This window comes from Callithrix jacchus, chromosome 3, assembly GCF_049354715.1.
Source record: "Callithrix jacchus isolate 240 chromosome 3, calJac240_pri, whole genome shotgun sequence".
NCBI lineage: Eukaryota > Metazoa > Chordata > Mammalia > Primates > Cebidae > Callithrix > Callithrix jacchus.
In genome coordinates, this window is record NC_133504.1 from 103,139,525 (window position 1) to 103,165,429 (window position 25,905).

The 25,905-nt window shown below is 38.8% G+C and overlaps 1 pseudogene; it reads left to right on the forward strand.

Moving 5' to 3' along the window:
* Positions 1-961: 961 nt before the first annotated feature.
* LOC100404003 (protein lifeguard 4-like) overlaps positions 962-25,905 on the forward strand; it is a 60,025-nt pseudogene continuing 35,081 nt past the window's right edge.

The window sequence follows — 25,905 nt, forward strand, 5'->3', positions numbered from 1 at the left end:
TTACACTGAACACACACACACCATAAAATGCCTAAGAATACATTTAACCAATGAGCTGAAAGATCTCTACAAGAAGAACTACAAAATGCCAATAAAAGAAATCACAGATGTCACAAACAAATAGAAACACATCCCATGCCCACAGATTGGAAGAATCAATATTGTTAAAATGACCATAATGCTCAAAGCAATGCACAGAGTCAATGAAATCCCTAACAATATACCAATGTCACTGTTCACATAATTAGAAAAAGCAATCATAAAGCTCATGAAGAACCAAAGAAGGGCCTGAATAGCCAAAGCAATCCTGAGCAAAAAGAACAAAGCTGGAAGCATCACATTGCCCCTCTTCAAACTATACTAAAAGACGATAATTACTACAACAGCATGGTACTGGTATAAAAATAGACCTATAGATCAATGAAACAAAATAGAGAACACAGAAATAAAGCCACTTACCTACAACCAACTGATCTTTGACAAAGTCAACAAAAATAAACAATGGGGACATGACACCCTATTCAATAAATGCTGTTGGGAAAATTGGCTAGCCATATGCAGAAGAATGAAATTGGACCCTTATCTCTCACTGTATGCAAAAATTAACTCAAGATGGATTAAAAAGTTAAATGTAAGACCCAAAAGTATATAAATCCTAGAAGAAAACTTAGAAAAATCTCTTGTGGACATTGCTCTAGGGAAAGAATCTATGATGAAAATCTCCAAAATCTATGATGAAGCAAAAACAAGAATAGATGAATGGAACTTAAACCAAAAGCTTTTGCATAGCAAAAGAAATAATCAGGAGGAATCCAAGATGGCCGATTAGGAGCAGCTCAGGAATGCAGCTCTCAGTGAAAGTGTTGGGGGGCGGGGTGAGTGGATGCCGCCTTTCCAGATGGATTTTTATTGCCCACAGACTAGGAGATTCCTAAGCAGAGGAGCCCTACAGGTTGCCAGCATGGCTGGTTTGGTCAGCGTGGCTGTTATGGCCGGCACGGCTGTTTTGCTGGTGTCCTGGCATGGCAGTTCTCCTTACAAATTACACGGGTTCGGGCGCCGTTTTAGCTGGCGATTGGAGTTCCTGAAGGCAGAGTCACCCATTCATCTGACTAAAAAGGGGACTGAAACAGGGAGCCAGGCCAGGAGATTCCCGGGCAAAAAAGCGCCACGAATCTCAGCACCACTGTTTCAGCCAGTGCAGTGGGTCACCACACAGGAAATCACACAGATCCCACCGCCTTTTCAACAGGTGACTGGAACACCTGGGAGACATTCGACCGTTCAAATTAAAAAAAAAAAAAAAGCCTCTGAGGCAGGGAGCCAGGTGATCAGTCTCGGCTGGTCCCACACCCACAAAAAACAGCAATCGGAAATGCTCTCGATTGAGAGTTTCACAGCAAATATAGCTGAACCTGGGATGGTCCAGCTCTGTGGTGGAAGGGCGTCCACCATTACCGAGGCAGTCCACCACTACAGACATGGTTTGCCATTGCTGAGGCAGCCACCATTGCCTAGGCAGCCCACCATTACAGAGAGAGTCTGCCATTATAGAGGTGAGCCATCATTCCCGACGCAGTTCTGACTACACTCGTATAAACAGGACTGCAGGGAAGTTCACAGGGCAGCTGTGTGGAGCCCACAGCAGCTCAGCAAAGCCTCTGCAGGCAGAGAGTGACTAGGCTGCCTTCTTGTTGGGTATGGCAGCCCTGAAAAAAGGAAGCAGCAAAACAGAAACTCATAAATAAAGCCCTAACTCCCCAGGACAGAGCACCTGGTGAAAAAAAAGGAGGTGGGGGTGTCATGAGTTCTGCTGCAGCAGACTTAAACGTACCTGCCCAGCAGCTCTGAATGAACAATGGAGCTCACAGCTCAGCACTTGAGCTCCTATAAAGGACAGACTGTCTCCTCAAGCAGCTCCCTGACCCCTGTATATCCAAAGAGTCACCTCATAAAGGAGAGCTCAGACTGACATCTCGCGGGTATCCTGGGACAAAGATAGCAGAAAAAGAAACTGGCAGCCACTCTTACTGTTCTGCACCCTCTACAGGTGATTCCCAGGCAAGCAGGGCCTGGAGTGGACCTCAGCAGTCCTACAGCAGATGGGACAGACTGTTAGAAGGACAACTAAGAAACAGAAAGAAATAACTTCATCATCAACAAACTGGACGTCCACTCAGAGACCCAACCTGAAAGTCAACAACTACAAAGATGACAGGTGGATAAATCTACAAAGATGGGAAAAAGCCAGCACAAAAAGGATGAAAACATCCGAAACCAAAATGCCTCTCCTCCTACAAGGGATCACAACTCATCACCAGCAAGGGAACAAGGCTGGATGGAGAATGAGTATGATGAATTGACAGAATCAGGCTTTTAGAAGGTGGGTAATAAGAAACTTTCGTGAGCCAAAAGAACATGTTCTAACCCAATGCAAAGAAACTAAGAACCTTGAAAAAAGATTTGACAAAATGCTAATGAGAATAAACAACTTAGAGAGGAATATAAGTGAAATGATGGAGCTGAAAAGCACAACACAAGAACATCATGGGGCCGGGTGCGGTGGCTCAAGCCTGTAATCCCAGCACTTTGGGAGGCTGAGGCAGGTGGATCACGAGGTCAAGAGATCGAGACTATCCTGGTCAACATGGTGAAACCCCGTCTCTACTAAAAATACAAAAAATTAGCTGGGCATGGTGGCGCGTGCCTGTAATCCCAGCTACTCAGGAGGCTGAGGCAGGAGAATTGCCTGAACCCAGGAGGTGGAGGTTGCGGTGAGCCGAGATCGCGCCATTGCACTCCAGCCTGCGTAACAAGAGTGAAACTCCGTTCCAAAAAAAAAAAAAAAAGAACATCATGAAGCATACACAAGTTTCAACAGCCGAATTGACCAAGCAGAAGATAGGATATCAGAGGTTGAAGATCAACTCAATGAAATAAAATGAGAAGGCTAGATTGGAGAAGGAAGGGTAGAAAGGAATGATCAAAGTCTCCAAGAAATATGGGACTACATGAAAAGACCTAATCTAAGTTTGATAGGTGTACCTGAATGTGACGGAGAGAATGAATCCAAGCTGGAAAATACTCTTCAGGATATCATCCAGGAAAACTTCCCCAACCTAGCAAGGCAGGCCAATATTCAAGTCCAGGAAATATAGAGAACACCATAAAGGTATTCCTCAAGAAAAGCAACACCAAGGCACATAATCATCAGATTCATCAGGGTTGAAATGAAGGAGCAAATGCTAAGGGCAGCCAGAGAGAAAGGTCGGGTTACCCACAAAGGGAAGCCCATCAGACTCACAGCAGATCTCTCAGCAGAAACAATATAAGCCAGAAGAGAGCGGGGGCCAATATTCAACATCCTTAAAGAAAAGAACTTTCAATCCAGAATTTCATATCCAGCCAAACTAAGCTTCATAAGTGAAGGAGAAATAAAAGTATCTGCGAACAAGCAAGTACTCAGAGATTTCATCACCACCAGGCCTGCTTTACAAGAGCTCCTGAAAGAGGCACTAAACATAGAAAGGAACAATCAGTACCAGCCAATCCAAAAACATGCCAAATGGTAAAGAGCATCAACACAATGAAAAAACTGCATCAAGTAACGGCCAAACAGCTACCTAGCATCAAAATGGCAGGATCAAATTCACACAGAACAATATTAACCCTAAATGTAAATGGGCTAAATGCCCCAATCAAAAGACACAGACTGGCAAATTGGATTAAAAAGCCAAAACCCATCAGTGTGTTGTATCCAGGAAACCCATCTCACATGCAAGGATACACAAAGGCTCAAAATAAAGGGATGGAGTAAGATTTACCAAGCAAATGGGGAGCAAAAAAAGAGCAGGAGTGGCAATTCTCAATTCTCATCTCTGACAAAATAGACTTTAACAAAGATCAAAAGACACAAAGAAGGACATTACATAATGGCAAAAGGATCAATGCAACAAGAAGAGCTAATGATCCTAAATATATATGCACCCAATACAGGAGCACCCAGATACATAAAGCAAGTTCTTAATGACTTACAAAGAGACTTAGACTCTAATGCAATAATAGTGGGCAACTTTAACACCCCATTCTCAATATTAGACAGATCAACTAGACAGAAAATTAACAAAAATATCCAGGACTTGAACTCAGACCTGGAACAAGCAAACCTAATAGATATTTACAGAACCCTCCACCCCAAATCCACAGAATATACATTCTTCTCAGCACCACATCACACCTACTCTAAAATTGACCACATAATTGGAAGTAAATCACTCCTCAGCAAATGCAAAAGAACGGAAATCGTAACAGTCTCTCAGACCACAGTGCAATCAAGTTAGAACTCAAAATTCAGAAGCAGCTCAGAACCGCACAATTTCATGGAAACTAAACCACTGGCTCTTGAATGTTGACTGGATAAACAATAAAATGAAGGCAGAAATAAAGATGTTCTTCGAAACCAATGAGAATGAAGACACAACATACCAGAATATCGGGGACACATTTAAAGCCGTGTCTAGAGGAAAATATATAGCAATAAATGCCTATATTTGAAGCAAGGAGAAATGTAAAATTGACACCCTCTCATCAAAATTGAAAGAGCTAGAGGAGCAAGATTATAAAAACTCAAAACCTAGCAGAAGACAGGAAATAACTAAGATCAGAGCAGAACTGAAGGAGATAGAGACACAAAAAAACCTCCAAAAAATTAATAAATCAAGAGCTGGTTTTTTGAAAAGATCAACAAAATAGACCACTAGCCAGATTAATAAAAAAAGAAAAGAGAGAATAATCAAATAGATGCAATAAAAAATGATAAAGGGGATATCACACAGATTCCAGAGATATTCAAACCATCATCAGAGATTATTGCAAATTCTATGCACATAAACTAGTAAACCTGGAAGAAATTGATAAATTCCTGGACACTTGCATCCTCCCAAACCTAAACGAGGAAGAAGTTGAAACCCTGAATAGACTAATAACAAGGGCTGAAGTCGAGGCAGCAATTAAGAGCCTACCACTCAAAAAAAGCCCAGGTCGAGAAAGGGTTCACAGCCGAATTCTACCAGACATACAAAGAGGAGCTGGTACCATTTCTTCTGAAACTATTCCAAATAATCCAAAAAGAGGGAATCCTTCCCAAATCATTTTATGAGACCAATATCATCCTGATACCAAAACCCGGCAGAGACTCAACAAGAAAAGAAAACTTCAGGCCAATATCCATGATGAACATAGATGCAAAAATCTTCAATAAAATACTGGCAAACCTATTGCAACAGCACATTGAAAAGCTTATCCACCATGATCAAGTAGGATTCATCCCTGGCATGCAAGGCTGTTTCAACATATGCAAGTCTATAAACATAATTCACCACATAAACAGCACCAAAGACAAAAATCACATGATTATCTCAATTGATGCAGAGCAGGCCTTTGACAAAATTCAACAGCTCTTTCTGCTAAAAACCCCCAATAAACTAGGTATTGATGGAACGTATCTCAAATAATAAAAGCTATTTACAACAAACCAACAGCCAACTGAATGGGCAAAAACTGGAAGCATTCCCTTTGAAATCCGGCACTAGACAAGGATGCCCTCTCTCACTTTCCTATTCAATATAGTATTGGAAGTTCTAGCAACAGCAATCAGGCAAGAAAAAGAAATAAAGAGTATTGAAATAGGAAAGCAGGAAGTCAAATCGTTTCTATTTGCAGACGACATGATTGTATATCTAAAAGACCCCATCGTCTTAGTCCAAAATCTCCTGAAACTGATAAGCAACTTCAGCAAAGTCTCAGGATATAAAATCAATGTGCAAAAATCACAAGCATTCCTATACACCAATAATAGACTTAAAGAGAGCCAAATCAAGAACAAACTGCCATTCACAATTGCTACAAAGAGAATAAAATACCTAGGAATACAACTAACAAACAATGTAAGGGACATCTTCAAGGAGAACTGCAAACCACTTCTCAATGAAATAATAGAGGACACAAACAGATGGAGAAACATTCCATGTTCATGGTTAGGAAGAATCAATATTGTGAAAATGGCCATACTGCCCAGAATAATTTACAGATTCAACGCTATCCCCATCAAACTACCAATGACCTCCTTCACAGAACTGGAAAAAAACTACCTTAAACTTCATATGGAACCAAAAGAGAGCCCGCATAGCCAAGTGAATTCTAAGCAAAAAGAACAAAGCGGGAGGCATCACACTACTGGACTTCAAACTATACTACAAACCTACAGTAATCAAAACAGCATGGTACTGGTACCAAAACAGAGATATAGACCAATGAAACAGAACAAAGTCCTCGGAGGCAATACAACACATCTACAACCATCCAATCTTTGACAAACCTGACAAAAACAAGCAATGGGGAAAGGATTTCCTGTTTAATAAATGGAGTTGGGGAAACAGGCTAGCCATGTGCAGAAAGCAGAAGCCGGACCCCTTCCTGACACCTTACACTAAAATTAATTCCACATGGATTAAAGATTTAAACATAAGACCTAACACCATAAAAACCCTAGAAGAAAATCTAGGCAAAACCATTCAGGACATAGGCGTAAGCAAGGACTTCATGACCAAAACACCAAAAGCATTGGCAACAAAAGCCAAAATAGACAAAGGGGACCTAATCAAACTCCACAGCTTCTGCACAATAAAAAAAGCAGTCATTAGAGTGAATCACAACCAACGGAATGGGAAAAAATTTTTGCAATCTACCCATCTGACAAAGGGCTGATAGCCAGAATCTACAAAGAACTAAAACAGATTTACAAGAAGAAAACAAATAAGCCCATTCAAAAGCAGGCAAAGGCTATGAGGAGACACTTTACAAAAGAAGACATACATGAGGCCATATGAAAAAATGCTCATCATCACTGGTCATTAGAGAAATGCAAATCAAAACCATATTGAGATACCATTTCACGCCAGTTAGAATGGCAATCATTAAAAAATCTGGAGACTACAGATGCTGGAGAGGATGTGGAGAAATAGGAACACTTTTACACTGTTGGTGGGAGTGTAAATTAGTTCAACCATTGTGGAAGACAGTGTGGCAATTCCTCAAGGACCTAGAAATAGCAATTCCATTTAACCCAGCAATTCCATTTCTGGGTATATATATCCAAAGGATTATAAATCATTCTACTATAAGGACACATGCACACGAATGCTCACTGCAGCACTATTTACAATAGCAAAGACCTGGAATCAACCCAAATACCCATTGATGATAGACTGGACAAGGAAAATGTAGCACATATACACCATGGAATACTATGCAGCCATCAAAAATGATGAGTTCTTGTCCTTTGTAGGGACATGGATGAACCTGGAAACCATCATTCTCAGCAAACTGACACAAGAACAGAAAATTAAACACTGCATGTTCTCACTCATAGGCGGGTGTTGAACAATGAGAACACATGGACATAGGGAGGGGAGCACACACACTGGGGTCTATCAGGAGGAAATAGGGGAGGGACAGTAGAGGGTGGGGAGTTGGGGAGAGATAGCATGGGGAGAAATGCCAGATATAAGTGAAGGGGAGGAAGGCAGCAAATCACACTGCCATGTGTGTGTCTATGCGACAATCTTGCACGTTCTTCACATGTACCCCAAAACCAAAAATGCAATAAAAAAATTTAAAAAAAAAGAAATAATCAACAGAGTAAGTGGACAAGCTACAGAATGGGAAAATATATTTGCAAATTATGCTTTTAACAATAGACTAATACCCAAACTCTATAAGGAACTCAAATTACTTAACAAGAAAAAAACAAACAATCCCATTAAAAATGGGCAAAGGACAGGAACAGACATTTCTCAAAAGAAGACTACAAGTGACCATCAACCACATGAAAAAATGCTGAACATCACTAATTATCAGAGAAATATAAATTAAAACCACAAATGAGATACCAGTTCACATTTGTCAGCATGGCTATCATTAGAAATTCAAAAAATAATAGATGTTGGTGTAGACGTGTACAAAAGGTAACGTTTATACATCATTGGTGGGAATGTAAGTTAGTTAAATCTCTATGGAAAACAGTTTGGAGACTTCTCAAAGGACTAAAAATAGAGCTACTGTTCAACACAGCAGTCCCACTGCTGGGTATCTGTTCAAAGGAAAAGAAATTATTAGTCCCAGGCTTCTGTTCTCCTGTCCATGTAAGAAAAGCTTTGTATTTGCAAAACTGGATTTTGGTGTTTTCTTATATCAAGTCAGGAAAATGTGCAAAAGGAGGGACAGAAAGAAAAGAAGTGGGGGGGAAAAACAAATTTTTTTGAGTTGGCTAATCAGGGTGAGCGACGGGTGGGGAAACAAAAGTCTAGAGGTTCTGCAAAGTGTAGCAATACTAGTGGGGGTAGGCTGGCCTGTTCTTCACACTTCATCTCATCTCTTCCTGCTTTAGGCCCCGCTCCTGTTTCATCCTACTGCCTTTATTTTGCTGAAGCATGAGTTGACGCTTTGGTGCCTTGCTGTACTTACATTTATCCCCGCTTTTCTTTGCACAGATTTACAGGTAGATTCCCTCCTGGCTCAGCACAGTCACTGATCTCTGTTATTGAGTGAACCATCTCTGGTATGTCTTCAGAAATGACCTTCCTCGTGTGATCCAATAATGCCAGCAGCCTGAGCTGGGAGCAGAGCACCTAGACCTCACCTCCCAAGCCCTGGCCTCAGGTGTGCTGGGTGTCAGAGTAAAACATCTGGCATCAGGTGTGCTGGGTGTTAAAGCTTAGTTGATGTTAATTACTTGATAAGTTTGTACAATAATAATGCCTTATACATATTGTTACCTGGCACTAGACAAGGATACCCTCTCCTTGCCAATTATTTTTACAATTATTTTCTGATATCTTGTTATAAGACAAATAGCATTTAGTATGATTACAGGTGAGAGAAGCTGAAGGGCAAAATATTACTTAGTCAAGTGGTGAATTACAAACGCTCATAATAGGAATGACTCCAAATGGAAATTGGTGTGTCAGAAAGATACCTATAAGGAGAACAAGCAAAGTTTGGTAACCACAGAGCTAAAGGAGGCAAAATAGGACTGTGAGGTTTTAAGAAAAACCTCACAAAACCCACCATAAGATTTTACAATGGATAATGGCAGGACAGTGGCATAACTATCGAATGTGATGGCAGAGGGTGGTAGATTTGGTGGAGACTTAAACTAATGCAACAAAGTTTGTGTTTGCCGTGGTCAGTTTGACCCAATGATGGTGATATATTGCAAAGTTGGGTCTATGTTGGAGGTAGAAGAGAAGATAAGCAGATTTATTTGAGTATCTTTCTAAATGTTCTCTGAAACCACAGAATGGTCATGTTCCCTCAGTAGAGGAAAGTGAAAACACTATAATTGCTTCAATGCTATGACTCTGAAGAGATGGCCAAACAATTCTGATTTATGGAGGGCTACATAAAATCTTTTTTAAAAAGATATTTTGCTTTCTAAAATTCCTACAAAGGCAAGAAAGGAAAATAAACCCTAACTAGTTGACCTTCTGCAGGAGGTTTAAAAGAGGTTTCTGGACTTAGTTAAGGGCAGTTTGTTTATATGAGGGAAATAACCATGGATTGTCGCCTACTGTGTGAGTGAATGCCCATTTTTTATTCAGATTTCAGAAATAAACTGTTGCTCATGCCTAATAATGTCTTCTATGAGGTTTAGCAATCTAGGTTAGGGAGAGGATCAATTTCACAAGCTAAGAAAAATCCAATGCTGTGCCAAATCAGGACAGATCCTTCTGAAGTGTTGATGTTGATTCTACGAATTAGAGGATTAAGTTGCATGCTAAACAGGTAGAATCTTTCAGAGTTTTAATCTTGCACTCGGATTGTAGTGTTTCCTGATAGTAACACGTTTGTAAGGGAGAGTCAAGTGGCTGGGTTTAGCTTTGACTTATTCCTTTGCATGATCTGTGGAGTTCACAAAGGGATATCTATTTTAAAAGATTTTCAAAATGACATTTATTACACGTCCCTGTGTGCAAGGCTTTCTGTTGGGTGTTTTTGCTAAAGGGGTAAAGGTTTTAAAAATACCATTCTTTTACAGTGTAAACAGGAAAGATTTTGAGTGGGTGGATTAGTCAGCAGACAGAACAGGGACAAGCATTTAAGGATGGAGACTTATTATGGAAGTATGAAGTGAGAGAAATGACATTTCTTGGCTCTGTTCCCAGCATTGTTTGCTGGACGCAGTTTGCGTGTGAAACAGGCAGCAGCATTCACACCCAGTTGTACCATCTTCTAATCAACTGGTAGTGCTTTTAAGTTTATATGTGTTAGTGTTTCAAAAATCAAAATTCCGAAGGGCTTTATTAACCTATGATATACTTGCCAAAGGCAAACATAAAATCAGTAAGCAAACCCGAAGAGCCTCACTATTTTCCCTCCTGTTATCTATATGAGATGAATATGCTTTTCCAAGTGCCAAGCAGTAACTTTTTCTTACTTTGTTTTGAAGACTAACATGGCTCACTCTGAATTATCAAATCTGTCCTGAAATAATTATCAGTGAGTCACGAAATGACCTTCTTAAACTGAGTCTATGCCACTTGATCTGTGTTTCCAAACTGTAAGGTTAATTTTCCATGTCCCTGAACCTCAATCTTGTTAAGTTAGGCTACAGAAAAAATGGGAAAAACAAATTAAATCCATCTGTGATCATTCTACATACCTCTACATAACCCTAAAAATGTTTACAAGACTCAGAGGTTTCAAGGATGGTATGAAAATCATTGCAAACTTGTTTACATTAAAATTCCCAGTACAAATTTGGAATTGCAATAACTGAGGAAAACAGGAAAGGCACACTTTTGTAGACACTTAACCTCTTTTTTAGCTTCCAGTGGCAGAGTATCAGAAGTAATAACCCAGATGATTTGTTGAGAATTTTAAGAAGAATGTTTTTAACATTAAATTTTAATGTATTATCTACCATTGCTAGATAATATTACCCTTACTGCAGTAACTGGCAAGAAACAATGAGAGGAGAGGTGTGAAGAAAATTGGAATATAAGAAAGAACTTACAAGTTTACAATATTAAAAATGATATCAGGCAAGTCATGGTGGCTCATTACTGCAATTCAAGCTCTTTGGGAGGTTGAGGTGGGCAGATCACTTGAGGTCAGGAGTTTGAGACCAGCCTGGCTAACATGGTGAAACCCCATCTCTACTAAAGATACCAAAATTAGCTGGGTGTGGTGGGTGACACATGCCTGTAATCCCAGCTACTCAAGAGGCTGAGGCTGGAGAATTGCTTGAACCCTGGAGGCGGAGGTTGCAGTAAGCCAAGATCAGGCCATTGCATTCCAGCCTGGGTGACAAAGGGAGACTCCGTCTCAAAAAGAAAAAGGAAAAAGAAAAGAAAAATATTAGTGAGGACAAAAATGTCCACTTTAAGACAAGGGAAACATTTTCTGTGTCTAAAGGAAATAAAAACGAAAGAGCTTCCCCAAATCAAAAAGCCTAGACAAATGATTCAAGTAAGCCCTGATCCTGCTTCTGAATTCCGACTCAGTCATAACTTAAAGAGTTACAGTAACTCTCCTAAGTTCATCAGAGGAGAGAGTTGAAACATGTAAGATGATTTATAAAGCTTTTCAATTTTTAAATTTATAACCAGCTAAGTAACTGTCCATTGAATTGGTTTTTCAAGAAAACACTTATTCTTTAATAAGTTAGAAGTCACCATGTATCAGACCATCATTCTGAAATATTGCTGACCAGCATCTGTTTCTGTTCCTTTCTTATTTTTCATTTCTTCCTTTCCTTTTTTAAAATTTAGATTCCATGTTAGCCTTCTCTGCATCGTTCAAATTTTAGTGTATGTGCTGTACAAGCTCTCCTTCTCAAACGAATGTGGGAGAAGGCAAGCAGGGAGGGGCTGCACAATCTTTGTCCTCACTCGCATGGTTGCACAGAATTATGAAGAGCTGAGTGCACTTCTCCGGCTGCCATGGGCTGCCATGACCAAGTCCTGTATTCCTTATATGGTTGCCAGTCGTGTGCTCCTCAAAGCTCTGTGCTCTGTGGTATTGTGCCAGCTCAGCATTGGCTGTTCTCTAGGGAAAAAATTGTGAAACTTCACAAACCTGAGTTAGGATTAGAGACTACAGCTGCCAAGTAATAGTTCATGGTTGAGTGCCGACAGTAAACACCCAGGGAAGTGTATATCAGAATGAAGGACATCTTACTGATTCGAATTTCCAGTACTGGAAAGGTGAAGTTTTCCTTCCCAACCCCTCACACCCGTTAAAATTCCCCCCCAACCGCTTGAAAAGACATTGACTATAAAGCAATGATGATTTGAAATTCAGATGGGAAAGTTTCTGGAACAAGGTTAAAAAATCCACCTTCAGGAACAAAAAAGAAATAAAGTATTTAAATCAATGATGAATGAAAATATAAGTTGGGATGAAGAAAATCATAGGATATGAAAATAGGGAAAGAAACTGAAATATTAGAAAAATACAGAATATACCAAAGAGAAAATAATTCTACAAGTTTAAATATTACTATAATTCACCTTCTCCTTATTTTTGCCCTTTTAAGTATTAACTAAATATGAAATATTTCTATTGATGGTCAATTTAATATTTTCACTGGCAACTTAAATTCTTGGCTAAACTTCCCAGAGCTATTTATGGACATTTTCCCTTGCCCGCCTATAAAAACACATCACTGGAGTATTTTTAACAGCAAAGTCTGCGTGAGACCGTCTACTTTCCTGACCTGTCAGATATTCGTGGCTGTTTCTAAGTAGCCTCATTATTATGGCCTTGTGGATTTTTGTCCAATTGGTATCATTTTTATTTTTTTTAAATGTAGTGGTATATTCATGAAGAATACCTATGGCTAGAACTCCACTTTACAAAATTTCATGCCACTACAGGTATTTTTGTTCCTTTGAAATAACTGTCATATGTAAGTGATCCTGAGGGAAGACTTGTTGTCTCTTTGATAAAATTGCAGTTGTAGACATCTACTTTTTCTTCAAGCTTTCTCATGGTTTCTGTGTAAGAAGGAGTGGAGGGCAACAACAACAAAACGAAGTGTGACCTTATCTTTTCAAACAAAATGAGCAATGGGGGTGTTTTTGAAAGGTTATAAAATATTATTCTCTACCTCGAAGCAGGAATGCATTCACATCATATACATCAGAAAGGGCAAATTGAGTGTCAGGGCAAGCACCAATTGATTTTCACCGACCAATTGCTAGTAGCTGCCTAAAGTATCATACTGAGAAGAGTTCAGAGGTTTAGTCCAGGTTCAGGTAGAAAAAAAATGCCATCCTTTCAAAATTTTCAATAATTCAAAAAATAATGAACTTAAAGGAGTTACGGTCATGCTCGGCAGGAAGAAATATTCTAGTCGGCACAGAGACACATGTCACCCACTAAAGAGTATTATTATTTTGGGTAAATAGACTAATTTTTAAAAGTTAAAGGTCTCTAAGATATTTGGAAAGGCTGTTATATTAGTCACTGACAACTCAGTAGTAATTAATTAAAGAATCTAACTCCTCATGGAGATCAGTTGAGCTGTGGGAATGGCATGGAGCTTGATTATGGGAGAAGAGAAGGAGTGGCAGGGTGTGGGCAGGAGATAGCAGAAGGCTTCCTAAAATGTAAAATTCTTTTGAGAGAATTTAGCAAAGATTGCCAGTGTCTTATCTAGGTCACTGATGAAAATGTCAGACAGAATCAGGCCTTGATTTGACACCTGCTAAACATTATTTATGTCCTAAGGCTGACATCAAAATATCTGTAACCATTCTATTTATAAGTTTCCTGAGCACCCTTCTGCCTTTCCAGATGTAAAGTGTAGCAGCACTCTTAGCACTTAGCTGATAAATTTGCCTGAAAATATAGTGCTTATGAATTAGCATAGGAATCTTCTTTCTATGACTCTATTTTCATCTATAATTTGGGGAGTGGTGAAATTGTATGAGACAGAGCTTGAAGAGACTTGTAGTTTAGCTGTAGCTTACCCCAGTTAATTGTGTTATTTTGTACAAATCACTTAATCTCTTCAGACCCCAGAAAATGAAGGTTAGCCCAGATCAGCACTTCCCAACTCTGGCTTCCAAATTCCAGAGGGTTATATTTACTGATGAGGGCCCATGGATTCCTCCATAAACCAGGCTTGCCACTGTAAAAGTCTGTGGAGTTAGCAGGTTCAAAAGAGGACCTTGTACCTAAAAAGACAGGAAGCACTCGTGTAGGTTCCAGGCAAGATTCTATCTCTCTCTGTCACCCTTTGACTCATAGACCCCTCTTCTGTATTTGACAAGAACATGTATAGTTAACAAGGATAAGAACAATCACTTCTATTTTATAGAAAAATAGCAACGCATAGAAAAGTATAATTAATTAATTTTCCCTATCTTATATGGTGGCTTCTTAACTGACCTAGGAATTGAATGCTGTATTTTGAGTACGTTTATTTTCTTCAGTTTAGTACTATATAAGATCCTATTATATTTAATATCTTACCTTGATAACAATTAAACTAGCATGAATGTGTGATTATGTATTTTATTTAATTAAAATTTTGTCCTTTGGCTGATCACTTCCAATGAGAAACAGGAGCAGAACGTATGTACAGTAAGTGACTTTGGTACAGGATAGAATTTGACTTTTCCCAGAATTAAGTGGTGGAGTTTCAACTCTCAGCTAACATGAGCTATGGAATCTTGGCTCTCTTCAGAGCTACATGACTCCAGATACTCTTTCAGTATGCCAGGAGATATTTCATCTGTGATGTCAAAACTTGCAGGAAATTCAAGCTAAAGAATGCATGTTACGTACTCATTAGGACACCAGAGAAATTTTCTCGGGTCATACTGACACACTGTAAGTGGATTTGACGTCTTTGAGAGATGAAACTTCCATGGATATTTTAAAAACGTGAACCCTGGTAAATCTTCACAAGAAGATCATATGTAAGCAGCTACACACAAATTTAGGTTAGGTTTGTTAACTGATGAATACCAGAAATTGTGGTCTTTCTTAATTTTATCCAGAATGATACATATTTTTCATTTCTGAGGTTAGTGAGGTATTTTAAAAAAGTAAAATGAGAAAATAGGATGGTTCCATATTAAAACTGGAGGTCTGGAGGGAAAACACACAAATCCAACCATTCCCTCTTAGCACATCCCAGGCCTTGTGCCGTATGTAAGCGGTAGACCATGTGTTTACATCAGGGGTTCATGAACCGGCTTAGGCAGTGAGCCTTAACTGTTAACTGGCTAAATATTATATTTTGTATATTTGTAGTTCTATCTGTTAAATGTATGCTGTTGTGGTTAATACAATGCTAATTCATTAAAAGGTGTTACTGAAATTATAGTATCTTTTTTATACTATCTTTTTGATGTTATAGATATTTTAATCTCCAACTTTAAGAGCCCAAGAATTATCACATAGATGTCTGTTAAATTTTGCTTGTAAAGGGTCCTCACTTTGAAAGGCTGGGAACCACTGTCTTAATGGATTTGGGTAAAGTGACAGGCTGGAAAGCTATTTTGGGCAAAGGGGCTCTCTTGTCGCAGCTGCCTGTGTACTAAGATAAAGGGCAAAGTGTGACTTGAGAAGAAGCAATCTTAACTAGCGTTTGCCAGGCCACAGACTAAATTTTACTGTGTGCATAGTACTTGGTGTGAGAAATGACATCTCTCCCAAATCCCAGGTGTCAGCTTTGTTTCAAAGTTATTTGGCTAAAACAGCAACAAAAATACAATAGATTCTAAATGTTCTATTGAAGCTCACACTCCTAGGCATTATATTATACCTCAGTTACTGGGATTTCAAGGTTAGTGAAACGACATAACAGATATTTGCTGTAGGAGGAAGAAAATGATCAAGTATTAGCTGGAAGAAATACTGAGCAGCTTAAGGCATAGGAAATTTCGCTTAAGAGAAACTGGTTATGGCAAGCGAGTAGGCTACTGCCCTCTAGTGGTGTCCTTTCTACTTCTCGCCTCAGGTGCTTTAGCATTTCCCTGGGAAGTTGACTCTTTTATTTATTTTTTAAGTTTACCGTCTATTGCCAATCCCATCCTCACAGCACAAAAGGGTTTCATCACCCTTGTAAAAAGGCACATACTCTCATTATATTTTTATATACTGGTGGGTTGTGTTTGTTATAAAAAATTTTTTACATTTAACAAAATGTAAAAGGCAGTAAGATATAGTTCTTACTTCCAAAGAAGGCTGCAATACAGGTGATGATATGTACAAACAGAAAATGTATGGTACATCTTTTCCCATCAAGGTCAAAGAGTAATTTTATAGGTATATATAATTATTGTTATTATTACTTTTTGAGACAGGGTCTCACTCTGTCACGCAGGCTGGAGTACAGTGGCACGATCTTGGCTCTCTGCAGTTTGACCTCCTGGGGTCAAGTGTTCCTCCCACCTCATCCTCCCGAATAGGTAGGACTACAGACACGTGACACCACACCTGGCTACTTTTTGAAATTTTTGTAGAGATGGGGGTCTCACTATGTTGCCCAGGCTGGTCTTAAACTCTAGGCCTCAAGCAATCCTGCCACCTTGGCCTCCCAAGGTGCTCAACTTACAGGCATGAGCTGCTGTGACTTGCCAATAATTGTACCTTGTTTACTAGAAAAATAATTATTTGATCTTACATGCTTGATTCACTTGTCATGGGATGATTTTCAGTGTTTTCAGCTGCAATTTTTTAAAAAGAAAATCATAATGCAAGAGGAGTTACAGTGTTAAATAAAACTGGTGTAGATGTGCATAATGGGAGAGAATGGCAAAGGGGGAGGAGGAGATTCCTGTCTGAAATGTGTCCCCTATTTACACCTGTTCTTAAACTTTCATATTTACTTATTGCCTTGCTTGTAAGAAGACGAAAGGTGGGTAAGCTGTCTCTGATAGATTTAATTTATTTTCCAGGTTATTAAAAGGACATTACAGGACTAATTTTCAGTGTAATTACCTAATTATTAACAAGCTTGCTGTCACGTACCTGAGTGTCCAGAAAAATGTCTGGATTTCCAGTTGATTTATATCTTATGACTTCAAATTCTTTGATCTCTAAGGGTGAAGTGTATGCTAAGAACAGGAATAGAGGTTTCAGAATTGTTTCTATAACCAAGATCAGTAAATTCTTATGTAAGTGACAGAGCATCATCTATACTAAATACGGCATTCATTTGTGCAACCACACGTAATAGGGCTGCATAATGGTGGAAAGAGAATCCTAAAACAAGTCACTCTAATACATTTCAAAGTATCCCTAAACATTGAAAAATTGTTCCCATGTCTAAAATGTCTTTTAAAAATTTTAATAGGCATATCTATTATCTATATATATATTTAATTTTAAAGTATTTTTAGAGCCTGGTCTGTGAAAAAGATTTAAAGGTAAACTGACTTAGAATATGGTTTCTGAATGACCTCATACAATTTCTGAAGAATTTAGTTGATTTTATAGGATAAATATGAACTGATTGTGTGATATTACAGGGAAAAGATCCAATGTAGACATTGGCTACATTAATATAAGTATGGTATTTAGATCAGCAATGTACTCTATACTCTGCTCAGGCATGTGTGAAATACTATTCTCTTTTCTGAGCATCAGAGTTTAATATTGACACACTACATAGGATTCAGCAGCAGGAAATGTGGGAAGCCATATTTAGAATACTTAAACAGGGGAAATTACTTCAAAAATCCTAAAGATGTAGTGATGCTTTAGCTGTTTTCTTTTCTCTGTATTTTTAGTAGAGACAGGGTTTCCCCACGTTGGCCAGCCTGGTCTCAATTTCTTGACCTCGTGATCTACCCAACTCAGCCTCCAAAAGTGCTGGGATTACAGATATGAGCCACTGTGCCTGGCCAGCTCTTTTCAGATATATGAAAGACTGTGCTGTAAAGGGAAAGGGAAGGGGGGGGAAACAGGTACTGAGATTAAATCTCTAGTTTTAAATTTTCATTATTTTCTGTGTGTAATTTGCCTTAAATTTGTTTCTTTCCATTCTTCTCATGTAATATGTTTCAGACATTTGCCCCAGTTCCTCTATTTTCAATGTTAATACTTTGGATTATTGTATTAAATGTATATCTGGTTTTTACTGCTCATCACTGCCCTCATCCAGCTTTAATTCCAATACTAAATGATTCTTCCTAAAAATTCTTGATATCATGAAAGTATAATTTTAATTCATGTCTGACTTTTAAATGGCCCCATTTATATTTTATGCTGATTTTACTTATTGAGTCTTATTTTCTAGAATTCCCAGTGGGCTCTCTACTCTACTCATGTTTGTTCCTTCACTATCTGACACTTGTCATGTTCTTTGTCAGTCTATGCCTTCTCTCAGGTTGTATCCCTTAAGCACTCACTTCTAACCCTGTTTCCAGAGATTCCTCTTTGTGTATCAAATTCCTGTCTACTCTTGGAGAGCCCTTACATGGCATTCTTTTCTTCAGGCCCTTCTTAAACTATTATAGCCATAATAATTTAGTCTCACAATTTCCTATAGCCTATTTTGACTATACCAGAATTTTTAGTACTTGATTTTTTAGTAAGCTCTAACAACAAAATAATACCTATTCCATAACATTTCTCATCAATCTCATTCTAGTCAAATGTTTACTCTTCGTTTGTTGCAGTAATGGCCAGAATTTGTTGAAGCCGCCTTGTTTCCATGTCTTGGATAGATTCTCCGATAACAACTCTGAACGTGGCCATTTAACATAATTTGGCCAAAGAGACAATAATCAAACATGATACCAAAAAAACCTGAAAAATGTTATGCACTGTGATTTGCCTTCTCTTGCTTCTTGTAGGAACCCTAAGACACTTAAGTGAAAAAGCTGATGAAAACATGCAACCCAGCCATCTCTGTCTCCCAGTTCAGAGACAATACTAACCAAGAGCCAGCACAAAATGCCAGACATGTGAGTGTGGCTGTCCCAGAACCACTAACCCCCAGCCAACCCAACCAGCCGATTGCAGCTGAATGTCCGAGCCCAGGCAAGACCAGCAGAAGAACTGGCCAAGTGACATTGCCAGCTGGCATTCCTAACTCACAGAATTGCTACCTAGAAAAATAAATATTCTTTGAAGTCCTAAGTTTAAGAGTGGCTTATTTTGCAGCAAAATCTAACTAATGTCAGGGTTGTTTATTAGCCAGTTTTCATTGGGTTATTAAATCTGCTTCAGCAGCTATACTGTGTGTTATTTGAGGACAAGAACCATGACTTCTTTTCTGAAATGTCAGATGGTACTAGGTATATAATTGACATTTGATAAATTATTATTGTAACATTGTTTACTTGGTACCATGAGGATGAGAGTAATAATCTTTACACACAATATCACCTGAATCTTTTCTTTCTTTCTTTCTTTTTTTTTTTTTGAGACAGAGTCTCACTCTGTTGCCCAGGCTGGAGTGCAGTGGCACGATCTCAGCTTACTGTCACCTCCACCTCCTGGGGCTCAAATGATTCTGCCACCTCAGCCTCCTGTGTAATTAGGACCACAGGCACACACCACCACACCTGGCTAATTATTTTTATTTGTAGAGATGGGGTTTCACTATGTTGCCCAAGCTGGTCTCAAACTCCTGACTTAAGTCATCTGCCCACCTTGACTCTCCAAAGTGCTGGGATTACAGGTGTGAGTCACCGTGCCTGACCATCACCTGCATTTTCTAATTTAGGTAAGATAAATATTTTTGCAGTGGGCAAAGGACATCAACAGATACTTTTCAAAAGAAAACATACATGTGGCCAAAAAGCATATGAAAATACACTCAACATCACTGATCACTAGGGAACTGCAACTCAAAACCACAATGAGATACCATCTCACACCAGTCAGGATGGCTACTATTAAAAAGTCAAAACAAAATAACAGATGCTGACGAGGTTGCAGAGGAAAGGAGACACTTATACACTACTGGTGAAAGTGTAAATTAGTTCAACCATTGTAGGAAGCAGTGTGGCAGTTCCTCAAAGAGCTAAAAACAGAACTACTATTCAACCCAGCAATCTCATTTCTGGGTATGTACCCTTAATTTTTCCACCAGAAAGACATATGCACATGTATGTTCATTGCAGCACTATTCACAATAGAAAAGACATGGAATCAATCTAAATGCCCTTGAATGGCAGATTTGATAATGGAAATGTACATATACAGCATGGAATACTATGCAGCCATAAAAAAGAACAAGATCATGTCCTTTGTAGGAACATGGACAGAGTTGGAGGACATTATCTTTAGTAAACTAATGCAGGAAGAGAAGACCAAACACCACATGTTCTCACTTATAAATGGTAGCTAAAAGGTGAGAACACATGGACACAAAGAGGGAAACACCAGTCACTGAGGCATATCCCAGGGTGGAGGGTGGAAGGAGAAGACGAGCAGAAAAAAGAATTATTGGATATGAGACTTAGTGCCTGATGAAATAATCTGTGCAACAAACCCCCATGACATGAGTTTAACTATCTAACAAATCTGTACATGCACCTCTGAACCAAAAATATAAGTTTTAAAAAAGAAAAACCAAAAATAATAAAAAAAGATATAGAATTCATAAGGCAGAAACTGGACCCCTTCCTGACACCTTACACTAAAATTAACTCCAGATGGATTAAAGATTTAAACATAAGACCTAATACCATAGAAAACCCTAGAAGAAAACCTAGGCGAAACTATTCAGGACATAGGCATAAGCAAGGACTTCATAACTAAAACACCAAAAGCATTGGCAACAAATGCCAAAATAGACAAATGGGATCTAATTAAACTTCAGAATTTCTGTACAGCAAAAGAAACAATCATTAGAGCAAACTGGCAACCAACAGAAAGGCATTTTTAAAAAATTTTATTTATTATTTATTCATGTATTTATTTATATATTTTGTTGCACTTTAGGTTCTGGGGTACATGTGCAGAGCATGTAGGATTGTTGCATAGGTACATACAGGGCAATGTGGTTTGCTGCCTCCATTCCCCGTCACCTATATCTGGCATTTCTCCCCATGTTATCCCTCCCCAACCTCCCTATCCCCCACTGTTCCTCCCTTATTCCCCCTCAACAGACCCCAGTGTGTGATGCTCCCCTTCCTGTGCCCATGTGTTCTCATTGCTCAACAGGCACCTATGAGTGAGAACATGCGGTGTTTGATATTCTGTTCTTGTGTCGGTTTGCTGAGGATGTTGGTTTCCAGACTCATCCATGTCCCTACAAAGGACACAAACTCATTGTTTTTTATGACTGCACATATTCCATGGTGTATATGTGCCACATTTTCCTTGTCCAGTCTATCATTGATGGGCATTTGGGTTTGTTCCAGATCTTTGCTATTGTAAACAGTGCCACAATGAACATATGTGTGCATGTGTCTTTATAATAGAATGATTTCTAATCCTTTGGATATATACCCAGTAATGGGATTGCTGGGTCAAATGCAATTTTTATTTCTAGGTCCTTGAGGAAGCACCACACTGTCTTCCACAATGGTTGAACTAATTTACACTCCCACCAACAGTGTAGAAGTGTTCCTATTTTTCCACATCCTCTCCAGCATCTGTTGTCTCCAGATTTTTTAATGATTGCCACTCAAACTGGTGTGAGATGGTATGCAGGATCTGGTTTTTAGAAAACATCAACAAAATAGACCACTAGCCAGATTAACATAAAAGAAAGGAGAGAAGAATCAAATAAATACAATAAAAAACGATAAGTGGGATATCACCAGAGATTCCACAAAAATACAAACTACCATCAGAGATTACTACAAACAACTCTATGCACATAAACCAGTAAACCTGGAAAATATGGATAAATTCCTGGGCAGTTGCACACTCCCAAGACTAAACCAGGAAGAAGTCAAAACCCTGAATAGACCAATAACAAGGGCTGAAGTTGAGGCAGCAATTAATAACCTACCAATCAAAAAAAGTCCAGGTCCAGATGGGTTCACCACCAAATTCTACCGGACATACAAAGAGGAGCTGGTACCACTCCTTCTGAAATTAATCCAAACAATCCAAAAAGAGGGAATCCTCCCCAAATCATTTAGAAGATCCCATCATCTCAGCCCCAAATCTCCTTAAACTGATAAGCAACTTCAGCAAAGTCTCAGGATACAAAATCAATGTGCACAAATCACAAGCTTTCCTATACACCAATAGCAGACTTAAAGAGAGCCAAATCAAGAATGAACTGCCATTCATGAATGCTATGAAGAGAATAAAATACCTAGGAATACAACTAACAAAGGAGGTAAAAGATCTCTTCAAGGAGAACTACAAACCACTGATCAAGGAAATAAGAGAGGACACAAACAGATGGAAAAACATTCCATGCTCGTGTTTAGGAAGAATCAATATCATAAAAATGGCCATACTGCCCAGAGTAATTTATAGATTCAATGCTATCCCCATCAAGCTACCTATGACCCTCTTCACATAACTGGAAAAAACCATCTTAAACTTCATATGGAACCAAAAGAGAGCCCACAGAGCCAAGTCAATTCTAAGCAAGAAGAACAAAGCTGGAGGCATCACACTCCCTGAATTCAAAGTATACTACAAGGCTACATCACACTACCTAACTTCAAACTATACTACAAGGTTACATCACACTACCTGACTTCAAACTATGCTACAAGGCTACAGTAGTCAAAACAGCATGGTACTGGTATCAAAACAGAGATACAGACTAATGTAACAGAACAGAGGCCTTGGAGGCAACGCCACACATCTATGACCATCTGCTCTTTAACAAAACTCACAAAAAGAAGCAATGGGGAAAGGATTCCCTGTTTAATAAATGGTGTTGGGAAAACTGACTAGCCATGTGCAGAAAGCAGACTGGACAACTTCGTGATACCTTACACTAAAATTGACTCCAGATGGATTAAAGACTTAAACATATGATCTAACACCATAAAAACCCTAGAAGAAAACCTAGGTAAAACCATTCAGGACATAGGCATAGGCAAGGACTTCATGACCAAAACACCAAAAGCATTGGCAACAAAAGCCCAAATAGACAAATGGGATCTAATTACACTCCAGAGCTTCTGTACAGCAAAAGAAACAATCATTAGAGTGAACCGGCAACCAACAGAATGGGAAAAAAGTTTTGCAATCTACCCATCTGACAAAGGGCTAATATCCAGAATTTACAAAGAACTAAAACAGATTTACAAGAAAAAACAAACAAGCCCATTCAAAAGTGGGCAAAGGATATGAACAGATACTTTTCAAAAGAAGACATATATGAGGCCAACAAACATATGAAAAAATGCTCATCATCACTGGTCATCAGAGAAATGCAAATCAAAACCACATTAAGATACTATCTCACACCAGTTAGAATGGCGATCATTAAAAAATCTGGAGACAACAGATGCTGGAGAGGATGTGGAGAAATAGGAACACTTCTACACTGTTGGTGGGAGTGTAAATTAGTTCAACCATTGTGGAAGATAGTGTGGCGATTCCTCAAGGATCTAGAAATAGAAATTCCAAATTTGACCAAATTTTTCTTCTTAAAAAAATTGGAGGCCGGGCGCAGTGGCTCAAGCCTGTAATCCCAGCACTTTTGGAGGCTGAGGCAGGTGGATCACGAAGTCAGGAGATCGAGACCATCCTCATCAACATGGTGAAACCTTGTCTCTACTAAAAAATATACAAAAAATTAGCTGGGCATGGTGGCGCGTGCCTGTAATCCCAGTTACTCAGGAGGCTGAGGCAGGAGAATTGCCTGAACCCAGGAGGCGGAGGTTGCCGTGAGCCAAGATCGCGCCATTGCACTCCAGCCTGGGTAACAAGCGCGAAACTCCGTCTCAAAAAAAAAAAAAAGAAAAGAAAAGAAAAATGGAGGTGGGGGGAATCCAATAACAAAAACTAATGTGGCTTGTTTCTGGAGAAAATAATTACTGTAAATGGATTTAAAAAAAACACTATGATCCTACTGATTTTGCCTAAATACATGAGCTGCTGATGTACTATTAATGAGAACGAAATACACATTAGGAAAATTGAGCAATTTCCATCTAGTGGTTTGGGCAAGACGGGGAAGAGAAGGGGAAACATTTTAGTTTCTGGATTACATTATTATGCTTCTCCTAAAAATGTGGTTGTTATTTGCATTTATTTAAAGCAGGTTTTACCCGGGAATGTAACTGAGGATTATCTATCTTCAGGCGACCAGCAAGATATCCTCCTCATGGTCCCTTTAGCTCTCAAAAGCAATGAAATCCCCTGCTCTCATTTTCACTGCTGTGGTTGTGCTGCTGAACAATACTGTCTTCTCAAATTCCGTGCCACAAATTCAGCAATAACTTTTTGGATTGAATTTAACAACTACTGTAATTGCACGCTGATGTGGACAAAATATATTGATTTCAATTTCATTCCCTAATGTGATTGCCACCAACTCTTTATATTGCTGTTGTGGTATTTTAAACGAGAAGCTTCTTTAAAGTATGTTGCAAACTGATCTTTGTTTTTATGTTTTGTTTTGTTTTTATTTCTAACTGATAAGTTTGAAACACACAGCTTTAAATGTTTTTTTTATTGTAGGATTTTGGGTACAGTTAAGAAATAAAAGGGAATAATTGTGTTTACATGTTAAAAAAAAAAGAAATAGAAATTCCATTTGACCCAGCAATCCCATTACTGGGTATATATCCAAAGGATTATAAATTGTTTTATTATAAAGGCATATGCACACATACGTTCATTGTGGCACTGTTTACAATAGCAAAGACCTGGAACCAACCCAAATACCCATTGATGATAGACTGGACAAGGAAAATATAGCACATATGCACCATGAAATACTATGTAGCCATTAAAAATGATGAGTTCGTGTCCTTTGTAGGGACATGGATGAATCTGGAAACCAACATTCTCAGCAAACTGACACCAGAACAGAGAATCAAACACCACATGTTCTCACTGAGAGGTGGGTGTTGAACAATGAGAGCACATGGATTCAGGGAGGGGAGCATCACACACTGGAGTCAGTTGGAGGGGCTACGGGAGGGACAGTGGGGGTTGGGGAGGATAGGAGGGATAACACGGGGAGAAATGCCAGATGTGGATGATGAGGGGGATGGAGGCAGCAAACCACCTTGCTATGTATGTACCTATGCAACAACCCTGCATGATCTGCACATGTACTCCAGAACCTAAAGTCCAAAAAAAAATTTTTAATGAAAAAAGTATAGAATTCATGATATGCATATCCTGGATTGAACCTCCAATTTTTAAAGAGTTGTTGTAAGAACAATACTGAGACAATTGGCAAGCTCTGAATGTGGGATGCATATTAGATAATAGTAATTTCTCAAGGTCAAGTTTCTTGAATTTTGTAATTATACCATAATGATGAAAAAGATTCAAGAAGAATACCATACTAAATTTACTACTAGTATGTGCATATATATGTGCATGTACATACATATATATGGAAGGGGAAAGAGAAAGAACAGGAATAATGAGATGCTAAGAATTTGGTGAATCTCAGGTAAAAGGTGAAAGAGGAGTTGTACTATTCTTGTACCTTTTCAGTACATTTGGAATTTTTATTTAAAAGAAAAAGAAAAAAAAAGGTAAGAGCCACTACTCACTAAGTAGTTTAAGCATTTCATTTATAAAAGATCTAGGTCACTGTTGTTCATGGTGCAAGGTCTATTGGACACCAGGAATGAGTTGCCAGTTACTTCATCAACTCCACTGTCATCATTCTTTATCTGAAGGCGTTTACTCTTCAGTCCACAGTGGAGTTTTAGGGAGGAAAAAGCAAGGTAAGTGTTCACTGAGTGCTGTAGACTGAGAGCCAAG